Source organism: Trachemys scripta, chromosome 17 (genome assembly GCF_013100865.1).
Source record: "Trachemys scripta elegans isolate TJP31775 chromosome 17, CAS_Tse_1.0, whole genome shotgun sequence".
NCBI classification, from domain to species: domain Eukaryota; kingdom Metazoa; phylum Chordata; order Testudines; family Emydidae; genus Trachemys; species Trachemys scripta.
This window is the reverse complement of record NC_048314.1, coordinates 13,825,273-13,840,163: the sequence shown is the minus strand read 5'-3', so window position 1 is coordinate 13,840,163 and position 14,891 is coordinate 13,825,273. Positions and strand designations below refer to the sequence as shown.

At 44.0% G+C, this 14,891-nt stretch overlaps 1 protein-coding gene across 7 annotated transcripts in view; it reads right to left on the bottom strand.

The window, feature by feature from the left end:
• LRRC8A (leucine rich repeat containing 8 VRAC subunit A) overlaps window positions 1-14,891 on the bottom strand; it is a 34,961-nt gene that overhangs the window by 19,452 nt on the left and 618 nt on the right. For 2 of the 7 annotated variants that reach the window (XR_004648461.1, XM_034793452.1), the window contains exon 2: window positions 11,433-11,558. The gene's annotated coding sequence lies outside the window, so the exon portion shown is untranslated. Of the gene's footprint in view, window positions 1-1,203; window positions 1,964-3,680; window positions 3,812-5,323; window positions 6,555-6,640; window positions 7,351-11,432; window positions 11,559-14,689; window positions 14,878-14,891 lie in introns of those variants that run through there. The other 5 variants (XM_034793449.1, XM_034793451.1, XM_034793453.1 and 2 more) reach the window with 5 other exon arrangements.

The following is a 14,891-nucleotide window of genomic DNA, read 5'->3' as shown; positions in this document are numbered from 1 at the left end:
CACAAGCCACCACAACTGCATCCTTAATTAACAGTCTGAGGGACCAAGGACTCTCACCTCTAGAGATAGTCACCAGTACCGTGTTTAGCTATGTTGATAGGCTGGCATGTAGAGGCTTGCCCTACTATTGCACCAATTCCATGGCTAAGAAATTCAGTTTCTAGTATGGTGAGCCTGCCACCTTTCAGAAGCATTATGTTCACACAAAGCAGGCAGCTACTCGTTCTAAGTGCACAAACATGCTGAAAAATTAGAAAAATCAATTCTGCATTATTGCTGCTGTCCCACAAGCTTGGAAAGGTGTGTTGTCTGAAACTGCATGGAAAATAGAGAACTATTTGCCAGTGTTGCCTCACTAAGGAAGTTCACTATCATCTTTGAGAAAAACTGAGGAGAGAGAAAATAGGGACAGTGGGAAAGGCTGGATATCATGCCTTTCCCCTCCAGTTAGCAGGACTTTGCTCTTTTCTATGCACTAAACCCCTGCAAGAGGACTGAGTTATTTGTTCCGTGTGGGATGCAGTTACAAGATTCCAACATATATGTTCTCTACATTTTCTTGTACTGCCATTATCTTGATAAGGTGAGGAAGAGAGGAGGATTAACAGAGAATTAAATTAAGTTCTCCAGTCAGCCACTCCTACCTGACAGCATACATCTCGACAGGGGTTTAAGCATCACAAGGGAACACAAGTTCTGGGAAGCAGAGACATTAGTACACAGCTTACACTGTAGTTCAGTGAAGTAGAGGTTTTTTGATTGAGTTTTAAGCCTGTAAAACACACACACCCCTGTGGGACCAGCCAGGGAAATATGGAACTTACTATAATGCCTCCTTGTCTGTCACTCAGGAGCTTTCATTGGGCTCCTAGCATCAGGCTCAGTTCTAGGTGTAAGGGGAAAGCAGTGGTACAGCCACAAAATAGCTGGGAACAAGCGAAGATCAGGAGTGACAAAGCACCAATCTTTCAGCCACTTTGAGGGAAGCAACTAAATAGTAAAGAGATGTGGGAGGCAGGGACCCAGCCCCTTCATTCCTTCCCCCAGTGAAGGCACCTTTAAGAGAAGAATATTTTCTCAGAGGGTCTTTATCACAGGTGCTAGGGGAGTGCTAGTAGAGCACTAACAACTCAGTTTACCTCATCCATCCAAGTAATCTATTTCTCCATCCCCACCCCATAAACATCAGAGCAGGATACTTACTTTCTGCTTTAGGATTCCTGCTGCAGTAGGCTGGAAAAGATTGTGAAAAAATTCCATAGTGATGAGCCAAAACTTAATGGCAGGCTGCACTCCCAGGGGATGAAAAGACAAGAGGTTTCACATAGACCCCTCTCCCTCATCCTGATCCCAGGGAACAGAATAGAACTCACATGGAGAGTCCCCTCAGCCCTAATCCCACTGATGCCTCACACAAAGGAAGAGGAGTTCTGTGCTCAAATGGCTGAGATAAGACTAAAACATCTGGGAGAAAGGAGAAAACCTATATTAGCCGCACACATCTGCAGGAATGTAGCTAGCTCTAACAGGGCTGGGCTTCCTAAACCCGCCTACACTTGTGGGAAACCACTGCTTCATTTCTGGGTGATTCATATAACAGAAGAGATTTTATAAGGTCAGTTCCCCACCACTACCATTCAAGCTTCACCCCAGGCTTCCAGCCTTCCCATGAGTTTCTAAAAATGATCTGCTAAGTAGTACAATATCCTCCCAATACTTCCCTAGCAGACAGCGTTCAGAGATTGCATCGTGTTGATCTGCAATCATTCATGCTTAGCGCTAGTAGCAAAAGGGGTTAAAAGCAAAGATTGTAATTCATTCATGTTTCTGTTAGAGTGCAGTGTAGGATCCTATTTCATTTTCCCCTCTTCCCTGCAGTCATATGTAATTAAAACTCAGATGTTATTAATTTGTGTTAAGAAGGAGTTGCACCCTGTCTCAATAACTCCTTACAGTCCAAAGGAGAAGTAATAAAGCTATTGGTCAGCCCCCACAGTAGGGTGACCAGACAGCAAGTGTGAAAAATCAGGACAGGAGTGGGGGAGTAATAAGCGCCTATATAAGACAAAGACCCACATATCTGGACTGTCCCTCTAAAATCAGGAGATCTGGTCACCCTATCTCCCAGCCCCTGAAGATTTTCATCCCCAGAATGTCCAGTTACAGGGTAGAGTTCACCATGTGGAGCAGGAAGTGTTAACTGCCTGGTACTTCCATTTAGTAGATTTTTAAGAAAGACAGAAGGGGAAGAGCTCATCTCAGGAATTTGTGATCCAGCTCTTAAGGCTAGGATTTGGTTCCGGGATTCCAGACCCTGTCAGGCTGGAACTGTCAGACTCAGCTAATGTCACCAAGACAGGAATTTTATCATCTCTTACAACAGCAAGCCAGCCATACCAGAGTCGTCACTCTGGCCTGCTTTTGGGGGGTAGGGGGAGGAGGAAGAGAGACACTGAATCCACGAGAAAAAAGCATGACAGGCTTACTGTAATAACTACCTCTGCCAGCTGCATGGGGTAGAAAATCTCCATTTATATCCTGCAATTCCTGATGGGCTAAGGAATTATTTGATTGAAAGTCTGTTGAGTTTGGCTCAGGTTATGGTCTATTTATACTTTGTCAACAAGGAAATCCTAATAAGGTGGAGGCAGGAAATATTCTGTCTTCTAGTAATAATCATAGGACTGGAGAGGACCTCGAGAGGTCATCTAGTCCAGTCCTCTGCACTCATGGGAGGACTAAGTATTATCTAGACCATTCTTGACAGATGTGTCTAACCTGCTCTTAAAAATCTCCAATGATGGAGATTCCACAACCTCCCTAGGCAATTTATTCCAATACTTAACCACCCTGACAGTTAGGAAGTTTTTCCTAATGTCCAACCTAAACCACCCTCGCTGCAATTTAAGCCCATTGCTTCTTGTCCTATCCTCAGAGGTTAAGAACAATTTTTCTTCCTTCTCCTTGTAACAACCTTTTATGTACTTTAAAACTTATGTCCCCTCTCAGTCTTCCCTTCTCCAGACTAAACAAACCCAGTTTTTTCAATCTTCCCTCATACATCACGTTTTCTAGACCTTTCATCATTTTTGTTGCTCTTCTCTGGACTCTCTCCAATTTGTCCACATCTTTCCTGAAATGTGGCACCCAGAACTAGACACAATACTCCAGTTGAGACCTAATCAGCATGGAGTAGAGTGGAAGAATGACTTCTCATGTCTTGCTTACAACACTCCTACTAATACATCCCAGAATGATGTTTGCTTTTTTTTTTTTTTTTGGCAACAGTGTTACACTGTTGACTCATTTAGCTTGTGGTCCACTATGACCCCCAGACCTCTTTCCGCAGTCCTCGTTCCTTCGCAGTCATTTCCCATTTTGCATGTGTGCAACTGATTGTTCCATTTAAGTGGAGCACTTTGCATTTGTCCTTATTGAATTTCATCCTATTTACTTCAGACCATTTCTCCAGATCATTCTGAATTTTAATCCTATCCTCCAAAGCATATGCTTTATAAGTGTACTCTCTATGCCATTATCTAAATCACTGATTAAGATATTGAACAGAACCAGACCCAGAACTGATCCCTGTGGGACCCCACTCAATATGCCCTTCCAGTTTGACTGTGAACCACTGGTAACTACTCTGGGAATAGTTTTCCAACCAGTTATGCACCCACCTTATAGTAGCTCCATCTAGGTTGAATTTCCCTAGTTTGTTTATAATGATGCAGGATAACTGAAGACTAGAAGTCACACTCTCCTCATCCAACACTCATTCCCCTCGGAGGCAGGGCAGGTTCCACAGGTGCTAGACAAAGCAGTGGAATTAAGGTCATTTTATAGCAGCCAGTATCTGCTGTGTCCCACTGTCCCATTCCCAACATCTGGAATTAGAAGCATATGGGCAAAAAAGGGACAGTTTTAAAACGGGGGTGCTTTTCTAAGCCAAGTCAGTTCACTGCCTCGTGTCCAAACAGGGTTGGAGGAGAGGGAAGCCAGGAAGAGCTGCCTAACCTAAGGATGCTGATCAAGCTCAGGACTCAAGGGAGGGATGAGATCAGACCTAGGGGCTGCATTCAGGACTTATTTTCCAGATATTTGTAGCTCTATGGCATGCTGTTAGAAGTAATCCCTTTGCTAAGCCAGTGTTCTGGGATTTCCTGCCACATTGTCCCTAAAGGGGTTAACTGAGAAACCAGAGCTCCCAGAGCCAGTGGGAACTCTATGGGAATTTGTCTAAGCAACTGGGGCTCAGGAGAGCTGGAGCACTGGTTTCAGGGTCTAAGGCAGGGGTGGCCAACCTGTGGCTCTGGAGCCACATGCGGCTCTTTAGAAGTTAATATGCAGCTCCTTGTATAGGCACTGACTCCGGGGCTGGAGCTACAGGCGCCAACTTTCCAATGTGCCGGGGGGGTGCTCACTGCTCAACCCCTGGCTCTGCCACTGGCCCTACCCCCATTCCACCCCTTCCTGCCCACTTCCCTGAGGCTGCAGTGCCCTCGCTCCTTCCCCCTCCCCCCAGACTCCTTGCAGGCCAGGAAACAGCTGATTGGGAGGTGGGAGGGGGGGAGAGGTGCTAATCGGTGGGTGGGAGGCGCTGGGAAAGGGGCAGGGGAGCTGCTGACTTATTACTGTGGTTCTTTGGCAATATACGTTGGTAAATTCTGGCTCCTTCTCAGGCTCAGGTTAACCACCTTTGGTCTAGGGTAACTGGACTGTGGGGTGCCACTGCCCAAGAAGGGTGTCAGACGAAATGGGGATTTCACCTAGGAGTGTGCCTAAGAGACCCAGAGCTAGGACCAGTGACTAGTCATTATCCAAACCCAGGGGGTTTAGAAGCAGATGGGATCCAGCAGTTGGGTCCACTCAGACTGGCATCTGCCCAGAGAGGGAAAGTGGGGCATTCAGGATATAGCTAGAGGGGGTCTGAGTGTTAATGGCACTGAATAGCCTCTCATCTCATGCACTTAAAAAGACTGTGGATGTGAATGCTCCAGGCCACTCCAGAATCCATGTGACAGAGCCCTGACAGCCTCGGCCTGGGAAGAGATTAAGGATTTAAGGACAGGTTTTAGTTGTCTCATTAGAGATGGGGGAGAAGTAAATACCAGTGGCAAGTCTACTGATGCAAGACAAGTGTCCCCTCCCTATACATCTCCCGTTGCAGAAGCTTCTCAGTCTGAGAACCCAGAAAGAGGGGCACTCACACCATTGTGAGCTCTGCTGATGGAGGCTAAGGGAAGCAGTACAGTGATCTCTAGAAAGTGAGTTTAATTCACGTTTAAAGTCAAATTAGTCTTCACCGTGCTTGCATACTCACAGCTGGTTTGGACCCACTAGACATCTGGTCCTTCACTTATCAGAAATAAAGGAAAGAAACCTTTTGGCTAAAGGAGTATATGCAAGGCAGGCTGTGGAAACAGCCTACACTGGAGGGGGAAATAAAAATCCTACAAGGGTAATCTGCCTTGTTTTGATTCTTCATAGTACTGCTGCATTCCCCTTGTCCCCCCCAGTAACCTTTTCCAAAGGAACAGACTATTTCTTTGAAGGCTCCAACCGTACGTTGAATGTTGCTATTGCTCACTCAATGCCACCTCACAGATTGTTTCCAGGATACACAGCTCTTCTGCTTCTACCAGGGTAGGGGAAAGGCTGCAGACTGCATCCTCACTCAAGTGTAAGCACACAAGACTAATGATCCACATGTCAGCTCACCCCATAAATCCATCCCCTCCTAGGGTCCCTACATCACCATCAGCCTCCAAATTTAGAGGAAAGAGCACCTTTTGCTTTGGAGTCTTTTGTGGTGTCCTGTGCCATCATACTCACCTCTCTAACCAGTCAGCTGTGGGAACAAGGGAACCTTTCATTTACTAAAAGATTTAAAATGATTATTGTAACAACTTACAGTGTACCAGACAAGAGGTGTAGCAGATTCACAGAGCTGTGTGGATAGTTTTACACAGGCTACTATGACAGAAGTTACAGCAAAGATGGATTTTCACAACTGGTTTGCCATACCACAGTGATCACTGCAGACACAAGTGTCACTAAATGCCATTGCCATCTCTTATCCAGTGACACAGCAAGGCATTTTATAATGGAGCACAAGAGCTGGGATGCCCTGGGCATGACGACCACACATGGAAAGTAGAATCAGTCAGTATCAAAAACTGAATCAAAAACCCACAACACACTGCATATCTGAAACTCTGGGTGTCTCAGGCCCTACAAAGCAGCACGTGGCTAGTCTTGATTCAAGCTGACTGTGTTCCTTGGATGTGTCAGCGTATCTCACTAGTTTGCTGAACACCTTATCTGACCCTTCACTTGACCAGTCTCACTCCCTGTGACTACAGACCAGAGAGCCACGGTGTCCTTGGATAAGTCACCTTAACTTTCCGAGGCGGTCTGTTCCAGGATCCCTTAAATCTGAGCAGGTCCTAACCCTGAAAGATGCAGTGAACAATACATGAACCCAGCCTGTACTGCAATCTTATCTCCCTCTCTGCCCTTGCAATAATTCAGTTCCATCTTTAGCCCATTTTGAATATACTCGTAATATAAAGGTGCCCTCCTCCCAAAACATGGGCTGGAAACTAGAAGTGAACAGCTGCCCCATAGGATTACTTACCTCCAAGAAGAGAAACAGGGATACAAGATTGGTTCAGAAGCAGGGAGAGGACGTATTCCTCTTAAGAGTACAGCTCTTCCTGCTGGTGAGCCACAGACACGTTACAAGAAATCAGCAGAGCACAGCTTCTCTTCCCTTCCTACCGCTTCTTCCCCTCCCCGAAATCTTGAGGACAGCAGCACAAAGCCCCGTTTGTTCAGACACCAGAGTCCAATTTAAAAAAACAAAAACAAAAAAAACTCCTCAGGCCAGAAGCAGGATTGGAGATTTCCCACCACCACGTGTTTAGTTGCCTCGGAGTTAAAGGAAAAAGAGCTGGAAGCAGCTCCAAGTTTCCAGCCATCTTTCAGAAAAGCTTTCCTAGAAGAAGGATAGCAGCGAGCCCAGCTGGAGAAGCCTGAAAACTGGCAGCAGAGGAAACCAACTAAGTAACTTAATCCATCCTGTCTCGGAGCACTTTAAAAAGTGAAGGCTGTTTAAAGCAGCAGGAGAGAAATAACCCACCTGCCCCTCTCCCCCGCCTTCCAGTTGAGACAAAATAAGATAATTCCCTCAACACCACAAGTTCTTCTGGAGGCGCCTTATCACCCTTCATTCCAGCTAAAATGAGAGGTTTACAATGGGGCATTTAGAATTAGAGCAACTCCATTCCAAAGAGTTAGTGTTACCTCAGCCAGGAAGTGTAAAGCAGGGGTTCTCAAACTGGGGGTCGGGACCCCTTCAGGTGGTCACGAGGTTATTACATGGGGGGGGGGGCTGTGAGCTGTCAGCCTCCCCCCAAAACCCTGCTTTGCCTCCAGCATTTATAATGGTGTTAACTATATATTTAAAAAAAAATCACCTTAAATTTATAAGGGGGGAGGTCAAACTCAGAGACTTGCTATGTGAGAGGGGTCACCAGTATAAAAGTCTGAGACCCCCTGGTGTAAAGCATTAACACAGATTCTCCATTTTCAAACTCAAGGGTGAAGCTCGAAGGCAGCAAGTCAGCCTTCTGTTTTAAGATCCTGGGTTTTCCCTTTGAGGAGGACACCAGGTGCCAAATTTGAGCCCAGAATGAGATTAAATTAATCCCTCTGATTTGTGTTTTACACTGTGGAATTGACACACCCTTAGCAACAGCAACACAAGCCACCAGGTTACAATGCAGCATTCACCTTCGCAGCCACGTAATCACCATTTCTTAATCACTGAGATAAACTGCCCTTACTAAGTAGCGGCTGCTGACACACTGTTTGCATTTTTCCGTAGGAGTTCCAAGTGAAGTCCAGCTGCTGATAGCCAGATGGGTAGATTCTCATGCAGCCAGTCACCGATGGCGTGGAACATTCAGCAATTCCTGAGTTGCTGGTATGGTGGGTAGGAAACGGGCTGACTGAAGAGTTGCATTTCCTGTAGGACTCCTGGGGAGGAGAGGAATAATCCCAATCCAGCCCCAGAGAGCTGGGCTACAAATAGCATTTGCCTAAGTGTTTCAGCAGGACAGCTACCCTCCAGAGGCAGCACTAGCAGCAAGTTCTTGCTCCATGTGACTCATGGTTGACTCAGCACACAAGCAAGCCTGCCCTGACAAGTACAGGGAAGAACATCTGCAGGAGAACAGAGAAAATCCAGATTGGAGCTTTGATCACGTGACCTGATTTATGCCTTTCAGTGGCATTCCACCCCATCCTGGAAGGAAGTGAGCCAGGGAATTTGGTGTTATCAGTGCAGTCCAAACACTGGAGCAACAATCCTAACATCAGCATGACGCAGAGCTGCACAAACCAGGGTGACTTCTGATGACTTACTAGAATGATGCAAGCCAAAGAGACAAGCACTAGACTGTGTGATCTTATGAATTATAAATATACAAATCAGTGACTGAAGCAGGCTATCCACAGCTAGTCTTTTCTTTTAGCTATGGGAAGTACAAGTGCTTCAAGGGCAGTGGAATTTTTCAGCCATCTTATTCCATCAAGATACTACATGTGCTTATGCAGAGATGTGATCTCTGTATTACTTTGAGGCTTTCAAGCACCACAGAGAAATTTAAATATAAACCTCTCAGTTTAAACCCAATGATGTAACAAATTCAGAGTAAGATTCACAAGGTTTATCTTCCATATAAATCATACACCCAAGAAGCAGGCAGGGGAATCTTGGACTGGTGTAGTGTCAACCCACCCTCAAATGCACCAGGCAAAATCATGATTTGTGCTGTTCATATACCTAGACAGCCCTTAAGTCTCCTTTTCCTGACCATTAGGAATAACTGAATGAAGAGGACTTACTGGCATTTTGTGACTAGCTTCTAGGTAAAGGATAGGATCACTAAATTGGAATAGGAAGCGTCAAGTATCGAACTTTGAGATGGCATCTCCCCAAGCAGTCATTGAATTAACTATTCAGATCTCATAGTTTAACTGTGGAGAAGAGGAATGTAATCAGAAGGAAAGCAAGAGTGCAGCAGCTGATTTTAAGCTATAAGCAGAGGAAACCAGCAAAAATCTCTCTTGGTTGATTGATAACATGACCAGAGATCCACTCAGGATGGATAACCAGTGGTAAACCCAAGAAAGGCTGCTACAACAGGCTTGGACAGAGAGCAGCAGCAGGAAGAGAAATAAGACACCAGCTTTCCTGTGATATGTAACCTCAGTCTTTCAACACCACAACAACAACAAAAAGGAGGAATAATCATATGATCACCTATTTGTCCTACAAGTCTTGCATTCAGGATATGGGTGTTCCAGAAAAAACAGACTCCTCAAGTATTCTAAATCCAGCAATTGACACATCAAGTTCAGATCACCACCAAACCTGTTCTCATTAGCAAGAAGCTATCAGAGTTCTGAACTGCCCCACATGGATCACCCAGAAGCCAATGAGGACAAAACTGGTAAAATGCTCTTTTACAAGGCTAGGGTGACCAGATGTCCCGATTTTATAGGGACAGTCCTGATTTTGGGGTCTCTCTCTTATATAGGCTCCTATTACTCCTCACCCCGTCCCAATTTTTCCACACTTGCTGTCTGGTCACCCTAGCCAAGGCCAGTATCAATGCCTTGCTGTGCACAGAGCCTGGGTCTTGAAGAAAAGCAGCTAGCACTACCTGCAATGTGTAAAGTTAATTTTGCAGTGAACACTGATGCTCAGTATGTAAGGAATAGGTGCTATTTTTACAACAGGGTGGCCATGGTGGAGTAGCTTTAGTCTCAAACAATTTGATAGCAACAACGAGAACTAAAAAGGGTTGCACAGACTAGCTAACTCAATTGGATTCCAAGTCACAATACAAACTATACACAAATAGTTTAAAAATGTCCCAAAAGCTTATAGGAAGGAGGCAGAGCCTATCAAAAAGACAGGCTGTCATAAATCTGACTTGATAACAGTTTGTACCTATTAAGCCTGTGCTACACCTCAACTGACTCATTTGGAGATATGTTATGCAGTCAAGAGGCTCACTACACTGCCTCCAGGTACCCCTTCTTTAAGGTACTAGCTGAGCTGGTGGTCTGTATCTGCCCCATGGTGTTAAAAAAAAAAAAAAAAAAATATATATATATATATATATATATATATATATATATATATATATTACACACACACACACACACAACTTGTATACAACTTCTATAAACTTTACTACCTATACTGCAGTGCTCCCTTCCCAGTGTCCCATTGTATCCTTTACCAAGTCCACCATTTATGCTTGGAACACCTCCCTCAAGTGCCAAACCAATTCTCTTCATTCAATGCCCCTTTTAACAAAATCCAGCCATAAAGCCCAACAAGCCACTGAAGTAGAAGAAAGCTCCGCAGTGCAGTGTTCTGAGATTGGATGACATGCTGGCCACCCAGTAATTTGTTCATCTGAACTATACTATAATTTACTGGGCAGGGATCATCTCTCACAGATTTTTAGTCCATCAAGCACACTGAGTACTCAATAGAATGTTAGAAGGGTTTAGACAGCCCATAGTCCAGAACATGGTTATCACAACCTCAGCCTTTAGCAGGATTAATTATCGGTAACAGTTCAAGATGAGGGCCAAGGACTTTGAGTGCCAGGATGGTATTTATGGTCTATTCAGAAAGAAGCAACATGCATTTTGATAACTAGGGTCAGTGAAACATCAAATACTTAGGGACTATGCAATTTTGTAGGTGATGCACAGTATTTCCAACAGCTCAGAACATGATCAGCATATGCAGAGAATTTTGCATTCGCTCTCATGGGTGAAGAGAACTAGACAGCCAAGGACTCTCAGAGCTAATAGCTGACATTCCTTGACTGGCCACAGAGTTTCCTTGCTAAGCTGCATGGAACTATTCACATCAGAGTGGAAAGCAGCCATTACCACAACAGTCTCAATTCATGCTTCCACATGGAGTGCATTACCAGGAATGGACCAAGAGATGCCTGTATGGTAATACAGTGGTTCAACACCCTTCTGCCTATAGACATCCACTCCATTAATCGGAGGATAAGGTCAGGTTCCTATAACTAGGAGGTGGACACTTATGGAATGGAGCACCATTCAAGTTATAACTGGATTGCTACATTCAGCTAACTCCTTCCATCTTCAAGCAGTGCCTAACGGGTAACAAGCCTGTAATCAACTCACTACTACTCTCTCCATCACCATCTGACCCGCACATCATTTTTATTTGGTCTCATGCCAGCCATGACCTATCTCTGCACTTGTATTTTGAAACTGCACTTGGACAGTCAACATTCAACTGGTACCACCAGGAATTTCACATCATTACAACTCCCCACTTAGGAACTGGACTGTAGCCTTACCCTGTGGCTGAGTTCTGCTATCTGCACTTCAATTCTCTGTGCTGGAAGAGGATGATGTCCGTATGTGCTGGATCCTGACAGAGCACAGAAACACTGCATTCCCCAAGCGCCATGGGAGCAACTTCCCTGAAATTAAACAAAGTCTTATCAACAGAGAAAGTACCAGTGTCTAAGAGGCCCCAGGTTAACTCTGACAAGACCTTGAGAAAGGGTATCTGGTATGTCAGTATTTAAGTGACTTAAGTGGTCACACGGATCCAGGAAGAGACCCTCTAAGAAAGCTGGGAAGATCAGTGTCAAATAGAAATGTAGGAGGTGGCAACTTGGCTAGCTATCAGGGAGGATTCTCTCCAAGCTCTATTAGAATATAACAACAGCAAAAGCAGATACTACAAACATGTTTAAGAAAATCTGGGACATTTACTAGCATCCCACAACCTAATTGAGTCTACTTGATGGAAAGAGGTGACCCTGTTAGCAGCAGCATGGACTTTGTTCTCTTCATTTTAAATATTCTAGGTTTCTTTACCATGAAACTAGTGTAGTTATTTCTGAGCTACAAGTGTTAAGGCCCTTGTAGAGGAGGAACAGGATTGCCTCACCGTATCAACTCCTCTGCCTGCTAAGGTTCTTTTCAGCCAGCCAACTTTGAAGCCACTCTGAACACCACTACTGGACAAATCTTTGGAAGAGTTCACTCTTTTTTACTGTCCTTGTTTCAAGGTACAAGTGTTCAGTAACTAATCCACTTGCTTCAGTTGAGTAACTAGAAAGAGGATTATACTTGTATTACTCCAACCAAAATGGGGGTTGGATCAGTGATTGCAGCTTGCCGCCACTTGCAAAAATCAGAGTGAGATTTTTAGCTCTTTTTGCGGGTGGGCAGCAGGGGTTGGAACCATAGGCAAGGAGATGGACTTAGCTTTCAGGAGCTGATCTCCAACACATCACTGCAGTGACAAAGCAGAAAAGGAGTTGAGGACTTCAGAACATGTCCAGCTCAAGAAGAGAAGGCATACAATCCAGGGTTGGAAGAGGCAGGATGGTGAGGAATCAGATTGAAGGAGGAAATGGGGAAGATACTCAAGAATCTAAGGATTATGTCCGGAGAGGGTCTCCCTATTTCTATACCTCAAATTTATTTTAAGAAATTCAATAATATTTTCAGAACATTTCTTTGGGGTGCAGGTAAGAAACCCTAGACTGGTTCAAAACAAATCAGAGCTCCTCCTATCTCTGGAGTTATTTAATTTTTCCACCTTGAACATTTCTCTTTTTTGTTAAACCAGGCATCTTTGTGGCTGTCAGATATGACTGCACAGACCCCAACTTGGATTCAGACTGAATGAGAATTAGTATATTCTCTCCCTTTTTCAGGCACTGTATGATCGAATTTGTATAAATTTGATGGCTCTAGAGTTCCCACAATAATGGGTGTGAAGCAAGCTTGGTCAAACTTGGCTAGAAAGTTCTGCTTCCATTCATGGTAAAATGGTCCTACGGAGCAGTGCTATCCTTAATTGATGTGAAAACCTTGATGTGGAGGCATTGGATGGAGAGAGGAATGATAACTGTGATGCAGCTAATTGACAGCAATAAATTTAAACCATTTGTAGGTCTTCAGTGACAATTTTGCTTGCCCTGCTTCAGAGGTAGAAATAATTTAATTGGATCTATTTACAAATGTATTTGGGCTGGATGCATTGGGAGCTCCAGAACTTATTATGTGGAGGAAACTTCCTGGATTTATCTGGCCAACGGTATCCTTTTACAACTGTCTAGCCCAAAAAGCTCAGCCAAAGATTGATAATTTCAGAGTTGCTTAGAACAGAGATTTGATACACAACTCTCTGACCCAATGGAATACAATCATATCTAATGTTAAAAAAGCCACTATAGACCTGAGACTACATCTTATTCACAAAAAGACACTTTTTCAAATATGCTGGTCCCCTCAATAGGTTAATAGTAATGGGCCTCAAATGCGGACTGCTGTTGGATATGTAGTTCCCTTGGTGCTACTTTAGTTTATATGTTTTGGGAATGCCCCGTATCAAGAATTTCTGGTATGAGGTAGGTCAAAGGATCAATTTGATATTGACACTCAATTGGAGCCCTTCCCATTAAGTTTCATTCTTTGATATATTCCTGATACCTGGTGTTTATTTGGTAACAAGGCAGCATGGTTCCAACATTCATGCTTTGGTTGCTAAAAAAATTAATCCTGCAAAAATGGAAAAGTTGATCCCCACCAAACATTGATGCCTGACTTAGTGATATGGCTGCCCCTTTTTAGAGGTCTAGGATTATCTTCAGGGTCTGCATTAGCTATGTTGCTTCCCTAATCCTAATCATTTTTCTTTATTCTGTGCATTATGATTAATCTGGTATTTTGTCATATTTGGAAAGATACATACATTATTTAAAAGATAATCCAACAATGCATTCCCTGATCCCAATTCACATAAAGTAAAATCATGTATCTATGGTATGTTATTTTAATGCTGGTGTAGACCATGAATGTGGTTGCTCCTACAAAATAATTAAAATGACGGCTCCAAAGTCTTCACCCCATAGTTTCTTGCATTTCTTAAGCTTCCCGATTTCCACTGTGACTGGGTACCTCAGATATTTTTTAGTGTTTTACTGACCTGACCTTCATTTAGATCACATCCTCCCACAAAAGACTAGTATGACCCCAGCACAGTTGGCAGATGCAGCAACAGGGCACCTTGTTATTGTCATTGAGCTCTCTGCTTTGAGTACACATGATGCGAAGTTCACACAGCATCCTACTCTGCTTATTATAAGCTACTATAGCAACACCTTCCCCCCCCCCCACATCCTCCAATTCTGAGAACTGTTCTCTACAAAGCAGGTTGGAAAAGCAACAGCGTCAACCTCTTGATGCCCATATTGCCAAGAAAGATGTGGAGAACAGACTTCCTTCCCTCACCAAGAGGTCTTTCAAAGCCCAAGCTAAACATTAAGACTAATAGCCACCTATATGTATTTTAAGTCTCATTTGCTTAACACTATAAATACAAACAGATTTTCCCAGTTATTTCACTTCCCTTTTCAGTTTAACAATACCTAATCAACTGTAGATTTCACAAGAACCTGACATAGAAACCATATAAACAAAGGGGAAACAACATTAATTATCTGATTAGTCAGCAATTTTTCCCATCTAACCCCAACAATCATAACCTCAGCTATAATTTAATGGAATTTAGCCGCACAGCATATTTCACTACCTTTTCTGGTGCAAGGACCCATCCATGTTTTTGAAGATTTTTTCAGACAGGTTCCTGCTCCCTCCCTTCTCTCCCCCACCCCTAAACAGATCAGCGATCATTTCACCTACTCACTCAGATCCGCACATGGCCCTAGGTGCCCCCTGACTGTACTGGTGTCCACGGCCCCACCCACAACCCTACAGCATATAGCGGGAGGGCG